Raw genomic sequence first — 13,071 nt, forward strand, 5'->3', positions numbered from 1 at the left:
GGCCAAATCTTGGTAGAGAGCGATTGGATGCCCCTGGTACTTAACTGGTTGCTTCGCCCTGGCCTCCCTTAAGATGCGCTCCTTGAGGGAGAAAACCTCTGACCCTGCTCACAGGCAGGTCGCTCCCCACGCTGCTGCACGGCTCTGCCTGCATTGTTTTTGCCTAATCTTGTATTTTTCCTCTGTGCCTGTACTTGCTTTCTTAACCAGGCTTGTTTTTCCTTCCTGTGCCCAGTACTCCAGCGGTCCCCGCCCGTTTTTCCCGCCGCTGCGTCCCTGCGGCTCCACCCCCTGCAATCCCATTCGCCACCACGCTCCTCCCTCCCACATCCCCTCATATGGAGGCTGCGCAGCTAATGCGTCGCTGGAGCGCCAAAGGCACGCCAGTCTGCGCCTGGACCGCTCCCAGCGCTAGGACCCCTGGACCCCGCAAACACCACAACGCCCGACACTGCTACGATGCCTGAACCCTCCGCGCACTCAACACCGGACGATCACACACCTGCTTCCTGGCCGCCCCAAGCGCACCCACGGAGCTTCACAAACATCCGCCCCACCATACTGTTGTCCAGGAAAGAACCCAACGACCTCAGATGCATCCTTCTCAACACCCGCTCTGCCCGCAAACATGCCGTTGAACTCTGGGACCTACTCCACTCAACCTCCCCAGACGTCGCCTTTTTGATGGAGACCTGGCTGAACCCCGCCTCGGCACCAGACATAGCCATAGCCGCCCCGGAAGGCTACAAGATCACCCGCAGGGACCGCACCAAAGAAGCAGGAGGAGGAATCACCATCGTCCACAGGAACACTCTCAGAGTCTCGACCAACACCGCCGATACTCTCAGCACCGCCGATACTCTCAGCACCGCCTAACACCTGCACTTCCAGATCCACACCTACCCAAACACCACCCTCAGAGGAACCCTCATCTACAGACCCCCCGGACCCCGACCACAGTTCAGCGACTCCATTGCCGACTTAGTCAGCACACATGCCCTCGCCTCCATGGACTACATCCTCCTCGGGGACCTCAACTTCCACCTCCAGAACGACGACACCAATTCCACCACCCTGATCGACAACCTAGCCAACCTCGGACTCAGACAACTCGTCACAACACCCACCCACTCCACCGGTCACACGCTTGACCCCATCTTCTCCGGAAGCCCCCACGTCTCCTTCAACCACACCACCGAACTCCACTGGACCGACCATCGCTGCATCCACTTCACCTTCAAGAAACTCACCATGCACCACCGCACCAAACAGAGGCCTCGCAGCTATTGGGGCAGTGTCACTGAAAACCAGCTAACTACCACCCTCACCCAGAGCGCTACCACCGACCCCGCCGTCCGCAACCTCAGACAGGGGATCAACTACTGCACCAACACCCTCGCCCCGATCAAGAAACCCTCCAACAGTCACACCAACAAGAAAGCCAGTTGGTTCACTGAAGACCTCCGGGTCTCCAAGCAAACCTGTCTCCGTGAACGAACACAGGACAGCCACGCAGCCCACAAGAACGCCACCTGCAGACACCATCACCTCATCAGATCCGCCAAAAGGGCCTCCTTCAAAGACGGCCTAGACAACAACGCGCATAACAGCAAAGAGCTCTTCAACATTGTGAAGGGAGTCTCCAACCCCAGCTCCAACACCAACGACATCCCACCCTCGCAAGACCTGTGCGACTCGCTGACCACCTTCTTCCACCGCAAGATCGCAGACATCCACAACAGCTTCAACGCCACGACCGCCCCGACAACCACTGAGACCTCCGCCCCCACGACCACCATCCGCACCAACCGCCTGCTCTCCTGGACCAACATAAACGACACCATCAAGATCATGAACACCATCCACTCCGGATCTCCGTCAGACCCATGCCTTTGCGAAGTCATCCTGTGCCCTGGACACCCCCCAACTTTTTGCTGACTGGAACTGGTGGTAACTGACTCTGACTGACCCTGGGCTCTGTTTAACCAGGGCCAGGGCCAGTGCCAAACTAAAAGGAACACATTAGAATACAGTTAAGACACCCAACATACACTAGGGTACACTATGGTATGGTGGGGTGCCCCTGTAATTGTCATGACCTACCCCATAAGCCCCTAGTATGTAATAGGGCAGTAGATTGAAACTACCTAGAAGTCTCCAGTATCCTGGGGCATGGCAGTTTAGAGGTCAGCAGATGTTCTGCACTAGCATGTGTGTAGTGCTGAAGCCTGAGGTCAGTTTAAAAGCAGCACTGGTGGCCAGGACAGCTTTTAAACCTTAAATTGTGCCCAAACTTGACTTTGGGGGTAGGGGCCCTTAAAAATGAAAAACCTATCATGTTTCTACATATTAGAGACCTCCCAGGGTCACCCCTAGGTATCTCGGGGGAGGAGTGGGGGGGGGGGGGGGGGTTCAATTTTCTATAAGGAGCACCCTTATAAAATGAGTTTTTATATGCCTGGGTAATACAATGATGGGAAGTGAAATGTAAAATTTCACTCCCCACATTGTATTAAAGACCTGCTCAAATTCGACGTTGATGCTAGAAGAATTGGGTAAGGATGATCTGCAATATTTCTGCAGATTCCCTGAAGTCTCCCGTAGTTGCACAGGGGGTGGGGGTCCTGTAGAAATTAGGGAAATACTTTTAAAAATTGGTTTTATAAACCCTGGCGCTAGAAAAGTGGGCCAAGTCATTTTCCCCATTGCAAACCCCATGGCCCATAGGTTAACATGGTAGGAAGTTATTGATTAATAAATATCGTTAGGAGAGGACTAGCTGGACCATTCAAAGACTTCCCAGAATGGTAGTAGTAAATCCAACAATATGATATTGTTGAATTTCTCCAAAAGTGTACATACAAGAAGTTAAGACTTTCTTGTTTGTAAGTCCAAATTCAGCCTTTCAGTGGTCTGCCCTAATTGGTCAGAATTAAGTGGATTAGCCAGGCTGCTTTGAAGAGGTGATAAAGAATCCCTCTGCTGGGAGGGCAGTGTGCTGGTCTATAGGAATGCCAGGCCAGGAGGTAGAGTCATAAACTACGCTCTTCCAAGGCAGGGGGAAGGCCTGGGTTCCAGTTTCACTCTGACACTCTAGACCCAGAGTCAGGGCTAGGCTTAAGGAAGGTATGTGCAGATGGTAGGGGGAGAATCCATGGAAATAAGCCATCCCAGGGGGGTGTTTAGCAAGCTCTTACCTCCTTACTGGAAAATCAGCCATTATGGATTTGGAAGAATAATGCACTCTGGGACAAAATAATGCCACACTCTACAGGATGTGGTCATAACTATGAGGAGTTGCCCTGCCCTCATTGGTCAGAAGTGACCTGGTGCTTGACCTAGAGAATTTTGAATAAGTATCTGAGAGGGGCAGAGCCCACCAGATCTGCAGTTTAAACTTACTGAAGCAAGAAGTGTCCTGCTGAAAAGATTTTGCTGTGCAAGGAACTCCCAAGGCCTGACCTCTGAAGAATGCACCAAGTGAAACTGCAGCCCTGTGGATTACCTGGCTGCCAACGGACAAGAGTGGAACTCCCTGCAAGCTACAGGTTAACAGAGCTCACCTGTTCTGCCCCACAAAGAATTCAAAGTCTGGAGTACCAGTGGATTTGTAAGGGTTTTGTTCAAGTGGATTGTGGAATTTAAGTTTCACACTTTCAAGGACCCTCTTGGAGATTCCATAACCTTGGATGGTGTGTTGGATACTTTGGGACCCGCAAGCAGAACTCCAGGAAGGTGTTCTAACTGGACCCCGCTTGCTGAAGAAGGCGGCCCACCACAGTGGTGAGAAAATTCTTCAAAACAATTTATAAAGGTGTGCCCTGACAGAGAAAACGAAATGACTAAAAGGGGCACTGTTGGTTTCTAAGCACTAGAAAGTGAATAATCTTTAAAAATTCATCTCTGGTCCCCTACAGTGGATTTTTTTCGTTTTGGTGTCATTTAAAAGATACAAATATTACCTATTTTATAAATTGTGTTGGATTTTTATTTTGTGTTGTGTCTTAATTATTTACTGAAATGGTGTTTTTAAATGCTTTACATACCTGTCTTTGAAGCTAAGCTTGTCTGCTCGCAGACATGTTACCAAGGGTTGAGCATAGGAATAATTTTCTAAGACCTATGCTGAGTCCTATCATGTGTTAGTGGCCTTCTACCCAGTGGCAGACCTACATTTGCCTCTACCAATAACCCACTTTCCAACACATGCCCACACCACATTTTCAACAAAGCCAGCACAGCCACGGCACCCCATCTCCGGAAAGTCATCAACACGTCCTTCGTGACTGCAACCTTCCCGGAGAGCTGGAAGCACGCAGAGTTCAACGTCTTACTCAAGAAACCCAAGGCGGACCCCAAGGACCTCAAAAACCTCCGGCCCATTGCCCTGCTCCCGTTCCCAGCAAAGGTCATCGAGAAGACCGTCAACGAACAACTGACCCGCAAGCTCGAGGAGAACATCTTGGACCCTTCCCAGTCCGGGTTCCGCAGCACCGAGACTGCCCTCATCACCGCCACGATGACATCAAGTCCCTGCTGGACAACGGAGAAACGGCGGCCCTCATACTTCTGGACCCGTCAGCCGCCTTCAACACAGTCTGCCACCACACACTACGAACACGACTCCACAACGCTGGGATACAAGAGAAGTCCATGGACTGGACCACCTCTTTCATCTCCAGCAGAACACAGAGCGTCCGCCTTACCCCCTTCCGCTCCGAAGCCACCGAGATCATCTGCAGCGTACCCCAGGGCCCATCCCAACTCTGTTTAACATCTACATGGCACCGCTCGCCCACGTCCTCAACATAATCTCCTACGCCAATGACACCCAGCTGATCCTCTCCCTAACCAAGGACCCCCACAACACCAAAACCAACCTTCATGAAGGAATGAAGGCTGTCGCTGAATGGATGAGAAAGCCGACTGAAGCTGAACTTGGACAAGACGGAGATACTCATCCTCTAATCCACCGCTTCGGCCTGGGACGACTCCTGGTGGCAGACCGCACTGGGAACCGCCCCAACACCCACAGACCACACACGCAACCTAGGGGGTCATCCTCGACTCCACCCTCTCTATGACTAAACAGGTGAACGCCGTCTCTTCCTCCTGCTTCAAGACCCTCCGCATGCTCCACAGGCTCTACAAGTGGATCTCCACTGAAATGCGAAGAACGGTCACCCAGATCCTCGTCGGCAGCAGGTTGGACTACGGAAACGCCCTCTACGCAGGAGCCTCTGCCAAATTCCTGAGATGGCTCCAACGCATCCAGAACGCCTCTGCATGCGTGATCCTCGACATCCCTCGCCGCAGCCACAACACACCCCACCTGAGAGACCTGCACTGGCTCCCGGTCAACAAGAGGATAACCTTCAAGCTCCCCACGCACAAGCGAATCCACAACACCGGACCAACGTACCCCAACAGACGACTCAGCTTTTACACCCCCACCCGCAGCCCTTGCCACAGTCCCCCGCTTCCGAAGAGCGACCTCCGGCGGCAGATCGTTCTCCCACCTCGCCGCCAAGACATGGAACATCCTCCCCATCCACCTATGACAGACCCAAGAACTGCTGACCTTCAGAAATCTCCTCAAGACATGGCTTTGAGCAGTAGCAGCATTCCCCACCCCAGCGCCTTGAGACCCTCACGGGTGAGTAGTGCGCTTTACAAATGACGTGATTGATTGATTGATTGAAGGAAGACTAAGATGTCTGGCAGGGGTCGGTCTTCTCAAGCCCACTCTGTGCACACGGTCGATACGGATCTCAAAGTCCGGCAGTACTCCCAGAACATCCCCGGCAGGTATTGAACCACGTTGGATCCCTCTTTGTCCAAAGGAACTCCGTGCACTCGATGTTATTCCGCCTAGAGAGGTTTTTGAGGTCCTCCATGTGTGCCTGCAGGTCAATCTGTTTGTGTAAGCGGATCACCTCTTGTTGGAGCTGCACCACTTCCTCGTCTCTGGTCTGCTCCTGTTCCTCTATGGTGGCTACTCTTTCGCCAATTGCATCCACATCGTGGCGTATCTCCTTTCCCTCCCCAGCAACCTCACTTTTGAGCATTTGGAATTCCTACCGCAAAGTATTAAAGAGTGTCTCCAGGAAGGAGCGAGTAACCAGGATGTCCACACCCTCCATTTCCAGATGAGATTTCTCCATTGGGGAAGACCAGCCCTCCTTCTCCTGAGACTGGGAGCCTTTATATCTCATATTTTTCAGTGTCTGGGCCTTTTTTCCTCACAGAGGACAAAAATGCGTTCTGGGGCCGGAATACAGGAGAGGGCTGCTCCTTCTCGCTTCCTAGACTACCACAGGCCCTCTGCTACCCTAGTCGTCCTGGGCCTCTAACTTGCCATGCGGTCGCCAGTCGATGTGTCTGGCCGGATGACCGTGTCTCCAGTTGTGTCGCCCGTTGCCCTCCGGGCTCACTCTACCCTTGTCGGGGCCCAAGATCTCCCACTTCCCGTACCAGATCCGTCCGTTTCTCCACCTGGTTCTTGAGCCTCAGGAGGTCAGAGCAGTCTCCTCAGTGCGGCGCTCCGTCAGTAATTGACCAATGAAGTAGCAATAGGTCTTTTTGGTTGTTGCAGGGCCGGCTCTAGGCTCATGGTGGCCCTGTGCAGGGAGCGTAGGTGGGGGCCCCGGGAACTTTGCCATTAACCATTAACTTCTGTCTTTGATGATGTAAAAGGGTGCGTCCACTTTTAAAAGCTTGTGTTGGGACTTAAGAATAGTATGAGAGAGGCAAGCTCACTATACTGAGCATCACAGCTTCAACCCACAGAATGCCAGCTTATCTCTTCATCCTTCTGAGAGTGATCACATGCTTCCAAACACTTGGGGATCTCGCTTTCGCTCCCTTTGTGTCTCGCTCTCTCTCTTTCAGCTTGTCTATCTCTCAGACAAAGTGCCTTAGCTTTAGTCAACTTGTCAGTATAAAGTTAAATATTTGAATCGTTTGGTCGTTTCTAGGAAACATGATCCAAAAAGCGTGTGTTATTTTAATGTTGGTCTTTTTCGCATCAACAAACTTCTTTTTAGGCTTTGCACAAAATATTGTAAAAAGGATTGAAAAAAAATCTGAAGGGGACACCCGGATTTGAACCGGGGACCTCTTGATCTGCAGTCAAATGCTCAACCACTGAGCTATATCCCCGCCTGATTCATTTCTCCACAATAAGGAATATATTTGTTTTCATTGGCCCTGCCTGTGCAATATCTTTTAGTTTTACATTTCCGTCTTGTAGTTCGTTTTTTCCGCTCAGCTCTATCCTCAAGCCATTGGGGTTTTTTAGCACTGAGCTACAAACATGTCCTTCAATTCTATTCCTGTCCTTCACCTCTTTGGTGTGCCTGACCTATATTCACCGGACCGGTCTTGTTCTTTATTTCTCCACTGACCTACGTGGCCCTGCTTCAAGGCGCGCCCCGAATATGATGACGTTTCACCTTCTGAATGCGGACAGAAAGCCTTCTTAAATAGGATGTTTTTGATTTTACCTCAGCGAGACGCCATGGAGCAGCACCTGGAGTCAGGGGCCCCGGGCCGCACTGGGGGTGGCACGCAGGCCCTCTGGGGGCTTCTGCACAATCAGTCAGGACAAAACCCTGCCAGCTGTCAAAAACGGCGCCTCAGTCAAACAGTATCTGTAAAGCGCACTAATCACCACAGTGATCCTTCCGATCCAATCCTCGTCATGGCGGCCCCTGGGGTTTGGCGGCCCTGTGCAGGTGCACACTTTGCACATGCCTAGGGCCGGCCCTGGTTGTTGTTTGTAAAGATAGAAGAGACTGATGGCATTGCCAATGCTTCTTTTCCTCGATTCTGTAAAAACATTTCCATTACCTCTGAACAAACTGCATAAAACAGGGCATAACCCTGGACTTTGACATAGCAGTGGATGGACCCCCACTTCCCTTTATAGGTCTCGCCCGAGCAAGCGCATGCGCTGCTCTGGCGAGACATTTAGTAAGTGGGCAGTTACGCGCCCAGGCACCATCTAGCTTTCCTGTCTCGTCTCAAGCGGCCAATGCTTGTTTGATCCGTTACCTATTCCGGTGAACAACCAAAATATAGACAGGACAGAATATAGACTCCAAAATATAGATAGGCCAGAATATCGAATCACCAAAATATAGTACTTGCTAGAGTGTTGTCGACTGCATGCATCAGTACCAGATTCTGGATCAGCTTGCTGGAGAACAGGAGCAAGACCGGGTGACACCTGGATGTCCTTATGCCCTCTCAGGAGTTCGGGAGTGAGGGTAAGGGGTGATTGCCACTTGGACATTTTGTGACTCTTTGACATACCCGAGAACTTTGACCGCGACGAGTATCTGCTGTGGTAACAGGACATTTCTTTCTACTTTGAACGGTCACTGCATGGAGTCCTTCGATGTTTGATGACCTACAACTTTGCCTTGGTGGGGAGTGGTCCCACGTGGTCTTGGGATTTATCGGAGTACAATCTTTGCAGGTCCTGGAATCGTGCTCCAACCTTAAGCACGATCAGCCTATTTTCAGTGACCATCACAGACCTCTGTAAAAGTCCCTGCACAGCTTGAATCCTCGTTTTAGAGGGTGACATTTTACCTTGCACACTTAAGAATTACACAAAAAACAAGCACTGGCGTTGCCAATAGGTCTCGCATTAGGAAAGTTGGGGCTATTGGTTTTGTAAATGACAAAGATCTTTATGTTTTAAAAATGATAAAAAAATAAAAGGCATTGTTATTTGCAATAGTAATGGCTCCAACTTTCCTACCGCGATACCTATTGGGAACGTGAGTGGTGTAGCGTGTGTGAGTGGCGTTGCGTGTGTAATTGGCGTTGCCTGTGTGTGAGTGGTCTAGCGTGTGAGTGGCGTTGCCTGTGTGTGAGTGGCGTTGCCTGTGTGTGAGTGGCGTTGCCTGTGTGTGAGTGGCGTTGCCTGTGTGTGAGTGGCGTTGCCTGTGTGTGAGTGGCGTTGCCTGTGTGTGAGTGGCGTTGCCTGTGTGTGAGTGGCGTTGCCTGTGTGTGAGTGGCGTTGCGTGTGTGAGTGGCGTTGCCTGTGTGTGAGTGGCGTTGCGTGTGTGAGTGGCGTTGCGTGTGTGAGTGGCGTTGCGTGTGTGAGTGGCGTTGCGTGTGTGAGTGGCGTTGCGTGTGTGAGTGGCGTTGCGTGTGTGAGTGGCGTTGCGTGTGTGAGTGGCGTTGCGTGTGTGAGTGGTGTTGCGTGTGTGAGTGGCGTTGCGTGTGTGAGTGGCGTTGCATGTGTGAGTGGCGTTGCATGTGTGAGTGGCGTTGCATGTGTGAGTGGCGTTGCATGTGTGAGTGGCGTGGCATGTGTGAGTGGCGTTGCATGTGTGAGTGGCGTTGCATGTGTGAGTGGCGTATAATAAAAAAAAAAACTGAGGTAGAAATGAAGGGAAAAAAATAAAAAAGGCTAATGGAAATTAAGGATATACATTAAAAAGCGTGGTATCCATTTGAAATCAGATGAAAGGTTTAGTGTCTGATAAATATTAGTCTTCAGGCGCATAGAGAAAGACCACACGAATGTTAATATTAATACCACACGAATGAAATCTGTAAAGATGAACAAACTGGTTGTCTGCAGCATTGAGCGTGCCCGACAGCGCTTTAAGACCCTTTAAAAGATATCCAGGCACAGTGCAGTGATTTTTTAATCTGCTCGACCCCGGCACGTGGTGAATCTGGCTGTCGGGATTTGCCGGGATGCCAGTCCAGTCTATGAAGCGTTTCCAGGAACCACTAGAGAGGAGGGAGATTCTGGAAGCTGAGGGCAAGCAGCAGAGAGCAGTCACCAGGAAGAGGCGTGAGGTGGGCCGAGGGGAGCATGGAGTGGAGGGGGTGAGAATACTGGGTAAGTTGAGGGCGAGAGAGGAGAGGAGTGAATGCGGGAGTCGGCTTGATAGAGGGCAGAAGGGGACTGAAGAGGACGAGGGGAAAAAAGGAAATAGGTTTGGCAGGACAGAGGAGAGTAAGACATTAAAAAACAAGGCAGAGAAGGGGAGGGGGGAGGAGAAATCCGACACGGCGGGCATGGGAGGGGGCCAACGGCAATGAGAGTGTGAAGCAGCAGGGGCCTGGGGGAAGCTGGCTGGGGAGGGGGGAGGAGAAGTGAACAGATGTCCGTGAGGTGTGGGAGGAGTGCCTGATGCCGGATGGGGGTGGGAGAGCCTGGGAATGCGAGAGGCTGGGCTTGCATGCGATGCCTGGGGGAAGACGTCAATAATTCAATCGCAAAATTGAATGTTGTAACAAAAACAGACCAGGGTAGAATTACAGAAGGGATTAACACCCCCTCTGAAAATGGTAGGTGAGAAGGGGATGCTGCTTAATGAACATGACTGTACGATCTTGCATTAAGGTCAGAGCTTGGTGGAACTGACTGTAAAGTGAGCACACACACCAGAAATCACTACGGATGCAGATATGAGACAGATCAAGCTTAACAGGAAACGGCCAACACTGTGGAGGAATAATGAAAGAGTGCTTTTGTTGCACTGGCTCAAGGCGGTGCTGACATTCTGTAACACATGCAACAGAATCAAAACACGCTTCAGAGATAAAAAAAAATAATACAGGAAGATACAAACGTGTAAGGAATGACGAGGTGCCTGAATATTTAGATACAGCGCACTCAAACTTACCACATCACATGGTGGACATGATTTAGCAGTTTGGATCGATAACATCGGCCATGATGAGCAGATTTGAGCATGTTATAAAGAGCACCACCCTGAAAGACGACCAAGTACCGAAACAGGCCTGCACAACGTGCTGAGGCCGCGTAAAATATAAACAAGAGTGGAAGGGTTGAGGAGAGCGAAAGTGAGCAAAGCAGAAGCCATGTGACGAAGCTGGGTTGTGTTGTTGGGACAGGCTCGGCAGTGCGGCAAGGCTGTGATTGCGTGGAGAGAGAGGGGAGGTGCTGGTGTGGGAGGGGGGAGGTGCTGGTGTGGGAGGGGGAGGCTGTGATTGCGTGGAGAGAGAGGGGAGGTGCTGGTGTGGGAGGGGGGAGGTGCTGGTGTGGGAGGGGGAGGCTGTGATTGCGTGGAGAGAGAGGGGAGGTGCTGGTGTGGGAGGGGGGAGTCTGTGATTGCGTGGAGAGAGAGGGGAGGTGCTGGTGTGGGAGGGGGGGAGTTGCTGGTGTGGGAGGAGTGCTGCTAGGGGAGGAGAAGCCTGATGCCGGATGGGGGCGGGAGAGGCTGGGCTTGCATGCGATGCGCGTGCATGTTCACGTGAACTTCATGAAAACCGCGGGGCTGAAAGCCCTTTGGTTTGAAGATGTTTTCGCCACATGAATTCTCGCTCCGCTCGATGCACTTGCGCACATCGATAGGTCGCAAGACCTAAAAAGCATTTGTAAAGGCTTAGTATTAGCTTTGGATCCACTTCTGAAGGGGGGAAGGGTTAAGGAAAGGGACTGACGTAAGGGTGCATGGGTGGCTCTTATATGCGGCTCTGCTTGTCACCTCCAGAACCAAATTATGTTGGCGCCAATCCACACAACTCCACTTACCGACATGCAGTACTACTCCTGTAATGTTTCTAGATCCAGTCTGGTGCCAGTGGAATAGTTACAAGGTGTAGATTCTGCAGTTAGGATAGCGAGGGGTAAAAATTACTATTCCCACTCCTGTGAGTGCAACATTAGGGAAAGCGTTGGATAGCGTAAGGGTAAAAATTACTATTCCCACTCCAGAGAGTGCAACAGTAGGGAAAGTAATTATTTAATATTAAAATAAGATTAAATTATGAATACCAATTACAAAATTAAAAAATATGTACCAATTAATAAAAATCATTTAAAAAAGTAATTACCAATTAATAAAAATGAAATTAAAAATCATCAATACATAATAAAAATAAATATTAACTTTATTACAGTTAAATTACTTCCCACCCTATTCCCTTATAAACCCACAACCCTCTCCTAATAAATACAATTAACATAATCAATTAATCAGTTAATACAAATTAATTACCAATAACAATTACCAATTAATTATCAAATATCAATACATATAAATAAAAATTAATATTTAACTTACTATAATTAAATTACTTCCCACCCTATTCCCCTATAAACCACAACCAGCTACGGAATTAAATTACACAAAAATTAAATTACATAACATTCATTAATTAAAAAAAATTCAACATACATTACAAAATTAATACATACTTTTAACACATCTACTACCATACATAACACAAAAAAAAATATCGAAATTATGGAAATCGATATTTCCTACCCCAATTTCGATATTCTGACTAACTATATTTAGCAAATAATTAACGTAGGACGGGTAGGTTTTCAGTTATAAACAAAAATAAACTAATACACGCAACGCTGAATTTAGAAGGAATCAGTACATAAAACAAGGTTGTTTCTATGATAAGAGTCTGAAATACAGGCACTCCAAGGCCAGGAACCTCTTTTTCGACCAACCTAATAATATACACTGTAGCCGGTCAAGGCAAATCCACCCACTTAATTAACGATAACTCCTTCATAAGGAACATCTTTAGGAGGTGTGAGACCCCAAGTGCTCGCACATTGTACAGCCTTAACATACTCCCTCTAGCTACCCAATGCAGGCCAGAAACGAGGGAAGTAGCCCCTTGAGATAACATGCTTTGCTGTAAAGGCCAGGGTCTAGGCGCTATGCACAGAACACAAAACAAAGGCACACGTAACTCCGAACAGGTGAGGCGAAAGTTGTGAAGACAGCCATCCGATGAGCAGCCGGGGCCCTCCGTGGCCGGAGGCGGTGCGGTCAAGGCCCCCTCCTCTGGGGTGCTGCTGCTCGAGTCCGGAGAGCTGCTGCCACCACCCCCTCTGCTGCTGTTGGGGAGGTTGAAGGAAGAATGGGCCCGAGAGCCCACTGAGGTACCGCCTGTGCAGCCTCCGGCACCCACCCCGTGCTCCAAGTCCTATGTCCCTGGAGGGCATGCTGGGAGGCGGCGAAGGCCTTGGCCAAAGAGGACCCTGAGGGGCCCTGCTGCGGGGGCACAACTGTTGCATACACCAACAGGACTGCCGCCTAGGGTGACCAA

At 50.1% G+C, this 13,071-nt stretch overlaps 1 protein-coding gene and 1 non-coding gene across 2 annotated transcripts in view; both read right to left on the reverse strand.

The window, feature by feature from the left end:
• The window catches only part of CPSF3 (cleavage and polyadenylation specific factor 3), a 258,178-nt gene that overhangs the window by 167,096 nt on the left and 78,011 nt on the right, over positions 1-13,071 (reverse strand). The window lies entirely within an intron of this gene.
• TRNAC-GCA (transfer RNA cysteine (anticodon GCA)) lies at positions 7,090-7,161 on the reverse strand. The gene has a single exon. It is a non-coding gene; the product is annotated as a tRNA-Cys (tRNA).

The sequence above is a fragment of the Lissotriton vulgaris genome, chromosome 6 (genome assembly GCF_964263255.1).
Source record: "Lissotriton vulgaris chromosome 6, aLisVul1.2, whole genome shotgun sequence".
In the NCBI taxonomy this organism is placed as follows: Eukaryota; Metazoa; Chordata; class Amphibia; order Caudata; family Salamandridae; genus Lissotriton; species Lissotriton vulgaris.